The sequence below is a fragment of the Lepidothrix coronata genome, unplaced genomic scaffold, assembly GCF_001604755.1.
Source record: "Lepidothrix coronata isolate B3197 unplaced genomic scaffold, Lepidothrix_coronata-1.0 Scaffold160, whole genome shotgun sequence".
NCBI classification, from domain to species: Eukaryota; Metazoa; Chordata; class Aves; order Passeriformes; family Pipridae; genus Lepidothrix; species Lepidothrix coronata.
In genome coordinates, this window is record NW_016690340.1 from 2,216,801 (window position 1) to 2,230,424 (window position 13,624).

Consider the following 13,624-nt stretch of genomic DNA (forward strand, 5'->3'; position numbering starts at 1 on the left):
CTTCTGGTGGGCAGAATGATAATTCAGCAAGTAGATCATCTCAGTAAGAAATTACAGCAGCTCCAGGTCTGCTTCTTATCAGGAGCCCCATGACTGAGCAGGGCACTGCTCTTCTCCATGATCCATTATTTCATGCCCAGCACACAGCTGACATTGAGTGCAGGGAGGCAGGAATTAGGGACAGACCTTTCTGTAAGGGCACAGCAAATCCCTGCTTGCATGGCCAGCAGGTTGCCTTTGCAGCAGGAGACGTGGTCAGAGTTCCTCTCACTGGACAAATCCAATTTAGGTAAAATTCCAGAACTTTCACTGGGCTGGGTAGACACAATCAGTCTCTCAATGGGATCCCACTGCACCTTGCAGGGGTTATCAAAGTGGCTCTTGTGGTTGCAAGGAACATGGACTTAGAAAATAATCCTCAAAGCAGACTGATTCAGGGACTTGCCTTTGTCCCTTCTGGCACCTTCACCATGGAGACACAGCACCAAAGATGTGTGGGCAGTGCCCTCAGTGGAACTGTCACCCACTGGAGCTGGGGAGGGGGCAGACAGCAAACATCAGTGAGCATAACCCACTGCCAAAACCAACCCATGGAGGTCTGTGGTTGCTGCAGCACAGTCCCCACCCTGGAGGGCTTTGGAAGAGCTCAGAAGATCTCATACCCACACACACATGGGTTTGTTTTGCCCTGCACTGGTCACAAGGATCTGATAACTCTGATTTGTCTCTCAAGATAAAGGAACATTGTTTAAGGGATCCTTTTTCATGTAACGAAAACTGCCCCACTGCACCTGGTCTTTCTGTCACCTCCACCAGTGGCTTTAACCTTGGGTTAACTCTGCCAACAACTCCCAGAAGGCTCTGAGAGAAAAGTGAGCCCCTTGCAGGAGTCACATTTGCTACACAGACATTTACACCTTCCTGGCACAGGATTACAAACCACCCAGACAAATTAAGCAGCAGTATTGGAGGGGAAGACCTGGGGGTGTCTGATTTGAAGTATGAAAGCAAAAAAAAAAATAGTTTGGGGTTTTTTTTTTTCAAAGCTTAAGCAAATGATTTAGTGAAGCTGATGAAGACAAAAATTCTCAGGGTGGCTTATGAAAATGAGCAGCTGGCTAACAAGGAGAGGTAAGGTAAGGCTCAAAGCCTGACTCAGAGCTGGCCTCACCTCCTTGGAACCACCTGCACAGGTTACAGACCAAGCAGTGAAGGGGATGAGCAGTATTTATCCACCCTCTGGATTAAAATTCAAAGGTGGAGAAGTCACATGAGCTGCTGAGGATTCCAGCACCGAGAGGCTCTGGGAACAGATGGCCAAGCCCTGCGTGCTCAGCCCTGCCGGAATGCACGGGGAGACTCCAGACCTCAGGAAAACTGAAGGCTTTTGCTGCAACTCGATCCTGACAGCACGTGACTGTGACTGTGACCTTCCAAACCAGCCCACTATCAATGCTCAGATGTCTCCTCTGTGCCTGCTCACAGCTCTGGGACAATCATTACCCCCACCATGCCCTGAGCCTTCCTCTACTTAGCCCAACAATGTCCCGTTCCCAGTGGGAAATGGTCCAGCCTCACCTCAGCTGGCATCTACAGTCCAGCTATTCCATTCCAAAATAGCTTGTTCCCCATTTGATTCACCAAATCAAAAAAACACAGAGAAATCTAAAAACTAAAATTACATGGAATGACAAACACTGAAATTGTATAATGTGAAAAAGTAAACTAACCCAAGGGCATGAAGACTGGTCCAGCCACAATTTTTGCATCTTTACAGCCATCCTTGATAAAGACACCTTTATACATGATAGCTTTGCTGAGACTATTCAAAGTTAGGCCAACAGAAATGCTCTCCAACCAAAGGGACTTTGGTCACCACACCTGTGTGATGAGCAGCAGCCTCAATGTGCTGATACCAACACGGCTGTGCCCGGTGTCCTCACACAGAGAGCTTCAGTCTGGAAATCATCATTACACAAACACAATCTTAATTAATAGCCATTGCTTTCAACATGCAAAGCAACTGCCACCATCACCCTGTCAATGGTTATTTCTACAGCCCCAAGGGCTCACGGATGAAAAGCTGATGGTAAAACATCCTCCATCTCCTGCTCCCTGGCTTCCCTGCCCTGCTGAGGAGGGCTGGGAAGAGCCCAGCTCTGCAGCAGCCCATCCAAAGGGGTCTTTATGCCATGGAAGCAGCTCTTTTCACTCAGGAGGGCTTATTTTGCCAGCAGAACTGCACCCACACTCAACCCATACCAGACACCCACAAGGCACATTCCTAGATGGAGGCATGGCTCACACCCACCCACACATCCAGGCTGGGATGTGCAGCCCTGTTCCCAACATCTGAGCCACTGTGTCACTGGCAAACAGCTCTCCCTGGAATGCTGAATGCTCTGGAATATCAGTAATTACTACTGGGACGTGTTAATGTTTGCAAGAGCAAAACCCACCTGTCTGGCTGTGTTAGGTAATTCCAGAGCAGAGCACTCAGCACCACAGCCGTGCTTCTGTTCCACCCCATTTGGGTCTGCTCATTCCCCCATCCAGTTGTGTTCCTACAAATAACCCCAAGCCACAGGCAGATCCCACAGCACACTCCTGGGGGGCTGCCAGGGCAGGAGAGCTCAGAAGATCTCATTTTTAATCTGATTTTTGGGCACTACATCCCTGTCTGTCACATCAGCAACTCAGAGGATCTAGCAGAAAAGATAGAGGTGTTAACTGCTCCTCCCAGCTGCTGCCCAGCCCAGAAGGCAGGGATGTGATACAGCCTCCTCCTGTGGGGAGAGACAGATGTGCTCAGAGCCACAGCACAGCTGGGGAGCTCAGGGCAGCAGACCCAGCCCCCAGACAGGGGCAGTGGCTGTGGGGAGATTAGCTCTGCGACTACACTTGGGAAAGCAGCCCCTGAATTCACGTGGAGATCAACAAAAATTCTGATTCAAGGATTCCTGGAGAAAGAAATGGACCAGATGATCCACTGTGGTCCCTTCCAACCTTAGCAATTCTGGGATTCTGTGATTACTCATATCCTTGGGAATTCACTTGCAGAGGTGGCCTGTGTGTATCAGTCCCCAGACAACAATGGAAACACAATCTGTTGAGACACACTAGCTGAAAATCCAAGGAACAGGTCTGACAGAGGCAGGAAACCCTTTCTTTCCTCCTGCCTTTCCTCCCTGGGTGACGACACACAGGGATATTTCCAGCTAACACAACTCCTGGCCTACATTGGCCAAACCCTCACACAGCTCTGATAATGCAGTGAAAAAGTAACCCTGGTTGATTTTTCTTTCATGCAATTTAACTTCTAGTACTCAATATAACACACTCCTTCCCACTCTTGTGCCCAGAGCCAAACAAGTGGATCTGCTGGAGAGGGAGGGTTAAGTTGGATTTAAGATCTGCCTTGAGTTTCTGATTGCAGCCCACACTGGAGTGGATCCCACCCAGGCTGAGCAAGAGGCTGCAACCACATGGGTTTGTCACGCATGGAATAAAAGAAAGCATTGAGAATTCATGCCTAAACATTAACATCTTTTTCTCATTCGAAAAAAAAAATTAAAATAATAAAAAAGCCGAATCAACCAAAAGAGCAGAGTTTTCCCCAGGGTTTCTGCAAGGTCAGATGCAGCCACAGCCAGGCTGTGGCCAGGAGGATCCTGCACTGGGACACAGCCCATGGCAGGGGATGCTGGTGGGGTGATGCAGCCCTTTTAATCCTCTCCCTGCTTTCCTCCACTCCCCTGCCCTGTGAAACCAGGCCTGAACCTCCAGCTGCAACTGCTGTGCTCTTGCAAAACCACGTTGAAGAAAACAAAACAAAACAAAAAAGAAAGGACACTTAGGTGACACTTTCAATCTTGCTTTAGAAAAGTCCTTGACAGGTTGTCAAAGTGGATTTGTTTATTAAAAGTGGGTTTTTCCTAGCAAGGAGCACAGAATGTCTGTACAGTGGATGCCATAATTGCACAGGTTTGTTAGTAATTGCCTCGGCTGGAACAGGATGCATTAGCCTAATTTAAGAGAGGAATAAGAATGTATGAAAGATCACAGATCCCATTTTCAAGGTGAAGTCTGATGCTGCTATCACAAGCCCAAAGGAGAGGTGTTGGACATTCAGAGTCACACTGGCTTTGATCACAAATAGTTCAAATGTCACAAAGTGCTTCTAGAAGAAGTTTTCTATTCTCTTCATCAGGCCTAGCCATGGTCTCAAAGAATGAAAGCAGAAACCAGAGCACATAAAACAGTGAACATTATGTAACTCACCATCTCTTCCTCAGGGAGGATAATCTGTACACTTAAAAACTGACATTTGGCACTTCTTCAACACTTCCAGCTAAAGGCTTCTAATATCAAGTCAGGCCTTAGAACTTTGTAAAAATATTACCTCTCTTTTACAGAGGGTAAAAGCATCACAGGCAGCAAAACATCAACCAGCCTTGCCTGGACACTGCTTTAAGTTCTTTTGTTTAAGCTGCTGACTGCCCAACGGCCTGGGTACACTGCAGGGAGCCTGCTCTCCCTGCAGCTCCTTGATTTCTGTGGGGTTGATCAGGTCCCAAAACTCTTTTTAATATAATACTCCACACTGTGTAATCTTCTGTCTTATGGAGGGTCAACGCTGCAAACTCTCCTTGCACTGAAGTCTCATTATCTGTCTGCACTAATTCTGCACAGAGGGCATTTCCTCAGCCCTCTGCTCACACCAGATGTAAAACCAGGCAGCTGCTCCAGCAAGAGGGAAAAAAGAAAAGAAAACCCAGAGATTTACCTTTCAACACTCCTGGTCACTTTTTCCAAGGCTCTCATTTTGCACATGGCTCAACACACACTCCAGAAACCCCGGGACACAAGCAGGTTATGTTCTGTGCTTGATAAGCACCATCCACACTTACAGGGCAATAAAAATTAGTTTAATTAATAATACACATCAGCAAGAGAAATGTTAATGAGCACCCAGCGGGGGAGAAAAGGCCTGTTGTCTGATCTCCTTGTGTGGACTGCTTGCTTTGGCAGAGATCAGCAACTGCATCAGCATCACCATCCCGGGCAGGGAGGGCTCTGACTCATCAGGGACACACGCAGCAACCATTTACATCTCTCTTTTAAAGCAGACACTGTTGCAATCAGGAGTTACTCTTGGCAGCTCCACACCAACTTCCACTTGTGGACTTTTGGTCATTTATTTAGAGAAGAATTTCGAGTATCCCTGGGCATCCAGTGTATAAATACAGACAGACACGGGGCCTCCTCCATCAGCTCTTTGGCCACGTCTGCAAATTCTACTTGAGCCACAGCAGCTTCGAGGTCACAAACACAATGAGGGGGACAGTATCAAAACTCCCTGCTCCTGGGAGATCCCTGGGAATATCCAATCCCTTTCCTCAGGGTTTGCTGAGCAGAGGCACGGGCGCTCACACCGCTGTGCTGAGGCTCAAGCAGACAATGGAAATCCTCCTTCCCAGTGTTTCTCCTGCTGCCTCTCCATTGCAGGAGGTTTTGGCACCCCAGGAGTGCCAGCCCAGTGCTCCCAGCTCCAAGGCAGCCCAAAAACTGGAGCTCATCCACAGGGCTGTGGGAGGTGGTTTCCCACAGCCAATGGAGGAGCTGCCGTTCCTGTTCCTCCCTTTCATCGGGAGCATGGCTGGAAACAAAGGCCCGGTGGAGAAAGGCAAGTTGGCTGGTAAAACTTCCCAGCACTAGTCAGGCCTCAAACCTGGCAAATCATGCTCATTCCTCATCATCTCCCTCCCTCCCCCACAGCCGGGATCACACTGGGTCGGTATTTCAACCCACACGTTGGGTGGGGACAGGGATGGGGAGGATCTGTGTGTCCTTTGGGATGGGGAGGATCTGTGTGTCCTGTGGGATAGGGAGGATCTGTGTGTCCTGTGGGATGGGGAGGATCTGAGTGTCCTGTGGGATGAGGAGGATCCGTGTGTCCTTTGGGATGGGGAGGATCCGTGTGTCCTGTGGGATGGGGAGAACCTCTGTGTCCTGTGAGATGGGGAGGATCTGAGTGTCCTGTGGGATGGGGAGGATCCGTGTGTCCTTTGGGATGGGGAGGATCTGAGTGTCCTGTGGGATGGGGAGGATCCGTGTGTCCTTTGGGATAGGGAGGATCTGTGTGTCCTGTGGGATGGGGAGGATCTGTGTGTCCTGTGGGATGGGGAGGATCTGTGTGTCCTGTGGGATGGGGAGGATCTGTGTGTCCTGTGGGATGGGGAGGACCTGTGTCCTGTGTCACTGCTGGCACAGCCTCGAGCCACAACTCCAGGCCATTCAGCATCTACACAACATGCACCCTCTCACTGCAAAAAGCACCAGCACCTGCAGCAGGAGGTAAAATCTGGGCCTGCTGTCACACAGGGGCAGGAGATAAATGATGTCTGTAAAGCAGCTGCCGTGAGAGCAGTCTGGAGGTTTGAGGAGACATTAAAGGCAATGAGGTTTTAATAAAAGCCATAAATGATTAAGACCAGTGCGCTGTTATCAAGCTTGAGCTGCATGAGAAAAAGTGCTAAACTCCCCAAAACACAAGAATATAAACAGATCAGCAGCATGAAGGGGATGTTCTGTTGGGAAGGAGACTATAAAACTCACAAAGAAAACCCAGAAAAAGTGAGGGTTAGGCACGGAGTACGCTGTGACAGAAACCTGGTCTGAATCTTAAAAAAAAAAACCATGAGAAATACAACTTGCAGAGGCTGGAAAACAGCGTGGAAATAAAAGACAGAATATGATCCCCCCTCGCTGGCCTTTCCCAACGCTGCACACCCGAGGCTGCACTCGCTTCTCACCCCGTATATTCCCAAACTCAAGGCAGAGGAACCTTCAGCAAACGTGCTCAGAGCAGTTTGTTTGCTCACTGGCGGCATCTCCCCGGTGCAGGGTTGATGTTGATTAAAAGACAGCAAGGCTCTTCACCTCACCTCTCCACACACACAAAAGCTACAGGATCTGCCACTAGAGCAAGAGTAAATATTCCATCTCATCCCATCTTTAAAGGAACAGTCATTGTTTCTCCTCAAAGTGTGGCAAAAAACCATTAAACATTCCAGACTTCGCCTCCAGGCCCTACAGGACACCTCACAAACAATCACCTTTGTGTAGTAAGAAGGCGTTAAAGCACCAATTTGAAACCATCCTAGTAAGAGTAAAAAGCACCCTTCCTAATCCAAGGAACAAAAGGATTTCTAATGTGTGGGATTCAAGGATCCTTAACATTTAAAACACGGAGCTGATAAAAGCTATTACAAACAACTTTGCAATTAAAAGCACCCAACGTGTAGGTTACCAGTTCAGCAGTGGCACTTTCTGCAGAGCCTCCTGGCTGTTGATTTAATCTATCAAATATTAATAATGCTCTTCAATTAATAAAATATTTAGACTCCTGCTTTACACCCTCATAATCGGGAGGTTTATGTGCAAACCGGCAGGCCAACAGGGTCCTGCATGGAATCACACAAACCAGCTCACAGCCCATTGTTAATGCTTTCACCTCCCAAATACAAATATTCTCTTCCTTGCAATGACAAACCCACACTTGACAGGGTGTAAATTTGCTGCCAACCCCCCTGGACGTTAGAAATGCACCAAAAAAAGAAGTTGTTTTTTCAGATCCCATAAAATTCAAGTGACTTAAAGACCCATTTCCTGCTTAGTGCAGGTCCCAGTGACCTCCAGGCTGGAGGTGCTGCCCCTCCAGCCACCCCAAATCTTTGATTCACAGGGCAAATGGAGCCACTGGAGCCTCCAGCACCTTCCATGAGTCCCTTCCACGTGCCTGAAGCAAAACTCACACACAAGGAATGAACTCGAGTCAAGGGCAGCCCAAAAACATGCCTTGGGTGACACCCAGGAACCAAGATCATCAGGAGAGGCCAAATTAAACTACAGGGGGGAAAAAAAACACTAAAAAATATACAGCTGCTCCCACCTGGGCTGAGCTAATCCAGCATCAAACCTGGAGTCAGTCTGGAGGTTGGGCTTGGCTTTGGAATCACAGATTTGGGACATTTGCATTCACTAGACACCAAGGAACGTTTCAATAACTCCCTCCCAATCCTGCAACAGGCATACTTTCAATTCCCAAATCAACAGCTGGATGAAGCATGTAATTTTGAAACCCATTAATCCTTTCTAAGTCTTCCACCATGTGCATGTTTAATTTCCCACTTCTTGAAACAATATTATGGTTTTTGAGTGAAGCAGAGCTTCTGAATGCTCTGGGTCAGCAACATGAAACATCCCCAATTCCCACTGAAGTTGGATAAAACATTGGGGTAATTTGCCTTCTGGCTTTGAGCCTGTGAGAGAAATTACCTATTAAAACTTCCTCTGAAACTGCAAGGACCAGAAATGTGTGACTGGAAAGGAAGAAGGCAGTTCAGATTCTCAAGAAGCCAGGAGCTCCTGCTTAAAAAATGAAAAGAAGGAGGGAAAAGATGTATTTCACTGCACTCAGGGCTGTACTCAAACACACCAGCAGATCATGGCCAAGAGTCCTGGGGGGACCAGGGCTCCCTTTTGCAAGTCAACAGGCTCAAATCCTTCTGTGCACATCTGCACTTGAGCTCTAAAATGAACTAAAAATCTGAAGGAGTACTCTGAACGAGTTCTAACATAACCAAGGCCCAAGCACAGGCTGTTGCAGTTTGGACACCTGGGCTGTAATTCCCTCTCCATGGAGGTGCCCGTGCCCTCATTCCACGCTCCCTTCAGCTCCAGGGATGGCTCAGGCCATCGGATTCATCCTGGCTGCCCTCCTTTCTCAGCAGCAATAAGCACCACATTCCTGTCCTTTTTAGCCAGGAGAGCAGCAGGAGGAGGCACGTTTTCCTGCAGCATCCCAAGGCTCCTGGATTGGATCTCACCCTTTGCCCCACACTACAGGGAATGAGCCTGTTGTGTCACCTTTGAGCACCACTGACCTCCACTCCCCTCAGCCCCCCGCTCTCTGCTGGGGCTGTGAAGGCTGTACAAGCCCACAAGCCCCTCCTGGGGCAGGTACTGGCCCAGCTGACCCAGGGGCACATAATCACCATCATTATTTTCATCCCCGTTCGCACAATTTTACATTTCCCTGCAACAAACGGGCTCAGTCACTCACCTGGCTCTACTCTGAGTTTATCCATGGCAGCCTGGTTATCTTGCTCCCTGTTTACTTCCTCCCCAGCTGCACCACCTGCATGTTTCCTGCCTGTCCGTGTGCTGGCTCTGCAGGATGATGATCCGTAGGCAAACACAAGTGGACCTGAATTTTCTGCTCTACCACTCACCCGCCTCCCTGTCCTGAACTGACACGGCCTCCGAGAGCTCTCCCTCGAGAAGGAGACGCTGCAAAGGATGCATTTAATATTTAACAACCCACCTCCACCCCGAAGCCAGCCCCTGCTGCACACACACAGCTCAGCCCCACACCAGGTGGGCTCACCTGGCTCAGGATGTGCCCGCAGGGTGTGTCAGGTTTGAACAGTGGAGCTGAATTATCCTCAATGCAAACTCGGGCACAAGGAGCAGGGACGGAAGCAGAGACAGCCAGACAATGGTGGGGATCAGGCTGGGCAAGAAGGAAATGGGAATCCTCTTGGAAGAACACTTCCTGCTTCCAAAGAGGATATGCTGGATGTCCTTGATACTTTGCCTATGCTAGAAAGTTTAAATGAAAAGCAGGAAAGCCTTTCTTTTTTAGAGGCAGCGATGCCACACCGAGCACTTTTACAACACAGTTCAGTCTGGGTTTCTGCACTTCCCAGAGCCTGGCAGCCACACTGAGACAGCAAACGCTCCCATTCCCTGCTGGATTTACTTTACCACTTCAACCAGTCACCAGCCATCACCAACTGGATGTTCTTGCCCCTACATCAACGGAGGAAGGACTCACAGGACACATCCCTGATCCACCTGATCCACACACAGCTGGGTGAGCCTTTCAGTGGTGACCTTTGGCTTCCAGGGCAGTCAGGAAGAGGGAAATCTTCAGAAAAACGTGTCTGGAAGCATCCAAACAGAGCCCTTGAACCTCTCACAGTCCTGCACAAAATATAACCCCCTCTCACCTCCTCCTTTTCCGGGACACAAAGCACAGGTACCAGCACTCTGCCAGGGAAAAGTAAGAGGAATACAACCTCCTGTCACCCACTTCTGGGGCAGAGAGGGGAAGAGACAGATAACAAAGTGCCTGGCAAGATGATAAAGGGCAAGGCCATGGGCTGGCATTTCAGATCAGTCCCTCATCATTCCAATATCACACACATTTGGAAGTGGGATACCCCAGGGTGCTGGTACCTCGCTGTCTCTCAGGGATGCTCGTGCCTCCATCCCCTGGCCCAGCTGCTCCCAGGTGAGGGATCCAGCTCCACCTCCCAGCACAGCTCCAGTGGGTTCCCTCCACGGAAGAGCTGTTTGTTTTGCTTCTTGTTGTTGGGGTTTTTGCTGGTAATTGCATCTCTACCAGGGTTTGTGCTGACACAGCGCTGGTGGAGGGGAGAGCAACTGCTTTGCATTCATGGGCAGAGAACTAAGTCGGCAAAACTTCACAAACGTGGACCAAGGCTCTGCTTTGGGAAGCAAAAAATAAGCTACCTTGGTCTAAAATCACCTCTAAACTAATAAAGCTATATCCACAGCAAGGGCTTTTATTACTATTTCAGCAAAGAAAAAAGAAAAATCATCATCTTCAGCCAGCATAATTATATTGGAAGGGGGTTTTTTTAAGTATAAAGCAGGCCTTTGATTTTGCCTTGACTGACAAAACGTTCTTCAGATGTTCTCTTTAGTCACATTGGCTCAGTCACATCAGCTTAACACAACTGAAGGGCACTCCTAAGGCTTTAAAGCTTCACAACATTCTGTTATTATTTAAAGTTTCTCTACATGGAAGAACAGGATGAGATCCAGAAGGGCCTTTACTAGCCCATAGCATGAGAGAATCCATGAAAAAGGTAAATTTAGCAGCCATTTGACACAAGGTAAAACTTTGTCCGGGCCAGGGCGGTGTAGAGTAGAACCATGTTAACAAAGTAACCCCCATGGGGAAAGATATAAAGTCTCCTTATGAGATGTTAAGTATCAGAAAGGGGAAAAAAAACTTTCTTTCTTTGTACAGAGTTAAAATGTATTAATCTGTTACCCCAGGAGAAATTTAACACAAGTGAAACACAGGTATGTTGTCTGTGTCCAGTGAGATGGACACACCTCGCTGTGCTCCCAATCCCGAGGGAAGGAGCTGTTCTGCAGGACACAGACCGAGACAGGACCTGAATTAAAAAGCCACAGGAAAGCAAAGCCCTCTCCTCACTCACAAGAGTGACTGAGGGGGGACAGGCTGCTGAAAGCAGCGCTGGGTTGTGAGACACCTGCCAAGCACAACGTGGGAACTGCAGCAGTGCCCTCTGTGCTGCTGCTCCAAGGCACTGCCCAGCAGCTCCTGGCTTCTCCTGTGATCCCTCCTGCACTCACCAGCCTGTGACAGCAACCTCCCTCCAGGCAGGGACAGGGAAATGCTTGGATGTGGCTGAATGTTGCCCCTTAATGGAGTGGGGAGTTCACTGAGCAGGCAAAGAGCTCTGGCCGAGCCCCCCAGCACTGGCTGGTGGAGGGATGAGAGCTGGGATCAAAGCCAGGGCAAAGAACTGCTCAGCCCCAGAGTCCTCACCCCAGCCTGGGGGGCTGCTGGGAGCCCAGTCCATCCCAGATCCAGCCTCACCCAGGGTGCTGAGCAGCTGGGAAATGTGTCCTGTCTGTGGCTCACACGCCAGCTCGTCGCTGCAAAGATCAAAGCTGCACCTCCAGGAAAAAAGATGCTACAGATCCGAACAGAGAGGAGGGGGAAGAGATGAAAAATGCAGCGTGGCCTCTGAAGAGAACCACTTCATTCAAAGCCACACAGGTAACTCTTCCTGCACCAGCCTCCCTGGGGTTACCTCAAGCCCCAGGAAAAACAGCGTGGCTTGAACCCTCCTTTTTCAAACTCACACCAAACAAGCATTTTGGGAAGCACACAAACACAAGGGCAGCTGATTTTCTTCACCAAATTGATGCAAACTGGAGGAGCAGCATCAAATCTATTGAACATGCATGATCATAAAACTGGCTGAGTGAGGCTCAGTTCCTTAAAACTCAATTCCTTAAAGTTTAAACTTTAGCACAGCAGGCCTAAAAGAGGCAAAAGTCCCAAACTGGACTGGATATAGGACCCCTGCTAAAGAAAACCAACAGCAAAACCAGACTTTTTGGCAGCATCATGGTTACTGCACCTCAGGACTGCAGCACAACCCTTCGCCAAACGCAGAGATCACCTGGGGCAGGTAACCAGAAGAGAACAACCACTGAACTTCACAGTTCAGGACTTAGGAAGAACTTGGTGCTCAGAGAGATTCTCCCTCACCCATCAACACCAAAATCTGGCAAGAAGCTGTTCTAGACTGGGAGTTTTTGTCTGGAGTTCAGTGACTGCCAACAGGGTTGCCTGCAGGTGGGGTGGGCACTCCCTGCAGACACACAGGCAGCGCTTTTCCAGCCTGCCCACTCCCTCCCAGCTCTTTGCTGCGAGCAAGTATCTCCTCCCAAAAACACACCTCTGCACCTCCCCTGGCCAAGTGAAATAATTCCCTCTTGCACATGGCAGGACACCACGGATGTGGGATGTTGGTCCTTGCTCTCCCACACCAGCACAGGGGAAGCAAAGAGCTTCTCCTCCAGTCCTCACATTCCAGGCTGTTTGATACCAACTTCCTCCCCTCTGGCCTCACAGGGGTAGAAGCAAAGGCAGATCTGGCCTCAGATATATGAGTTCATGGGGGAGGGGAGGAATTAAACTCCAAATGAGTCACTGTTCCCTCCCCATAATCCACAGCAACATCTGTGGATATTATGTCTGATTCTAAGAGCAGTGGTTCTTAATGCTCTGCACACAGGGCAGAGCCAGCCAGGACTCCTGGGAGATGCTTCCCAAAATAAAAGGTGTGTGTCAGGAGTGATAAGACTGACCTGTGCATGAGGAGTTGATGAGTTACGAGCCAGCTCCTGCCCCAGCTCCAGCCATGAAAGCAAACCTGGACCGTGGAGTCACAGAAGCACCCGAGGGCTGATTCCTCTATCACAAAATCAACACCTGATCCCCTTCAAAAGCACAAAGGAAAGGGAGCAGGATCAGGCCAATTCTGACAGAACAGAAAGCACAAGGGAAGCCTTGGATGAACCTCCCACCAAGGATGAGGGGAATGCTGCCTGAGAAATAAATTCAAGCTGCCTTGCAGCATTTGCAGAGAACTGCTGGTGCCACAAAGAGCAGACATTCCCTGCCACAGCACAACCCTCTGAACACAGCACTGCAGAGAGAGAGCTGGGAAAGGCAGCACCAACCTGTCACCCCGAGCAGGTGGAGGTGACACACCTTGTCACTGCACCTGGCCACGGTCACAGGGCATCCAGCCTTTGTACACGAGTGCACACCTGTACTATGGTCTGTGTGTGCACACCTGTACTATGGTCTGTGTGTGCACACCTGAACTGGTCTGTGTGTGTGCACACCTGTACTATGGTCTGTGTGTGCACACCTGAACTATGGTCTGTGTGTGCACACCTGTACTATGGTCTGTGTGTG

General features: G+C 49.3%; 1 protein-coding gene across 1 annotated transcript in view; it reads right to left on the reverse strand.

The window, feature by feature from the left end:
* EHMT1 (euchromatic histone lysine methyltransferase 1) overlaps positions 1 to 13,136 on the reverse strand; it is a 126,305-nt gene extending 113,169 nt beyond the window's left edge. The window contains exon 1 of the mRNA XM_017829211.1: positions 13,009 to 13,136. The gene's annotated coding sequence lies outside the window, so the exon portion shown is untranslated. The remainder of the gene's footprint in view (positions 1 to 13,008) is intronic.
* Positions 13,137 to 13,624: the final 488 nt, after the last annotated feature.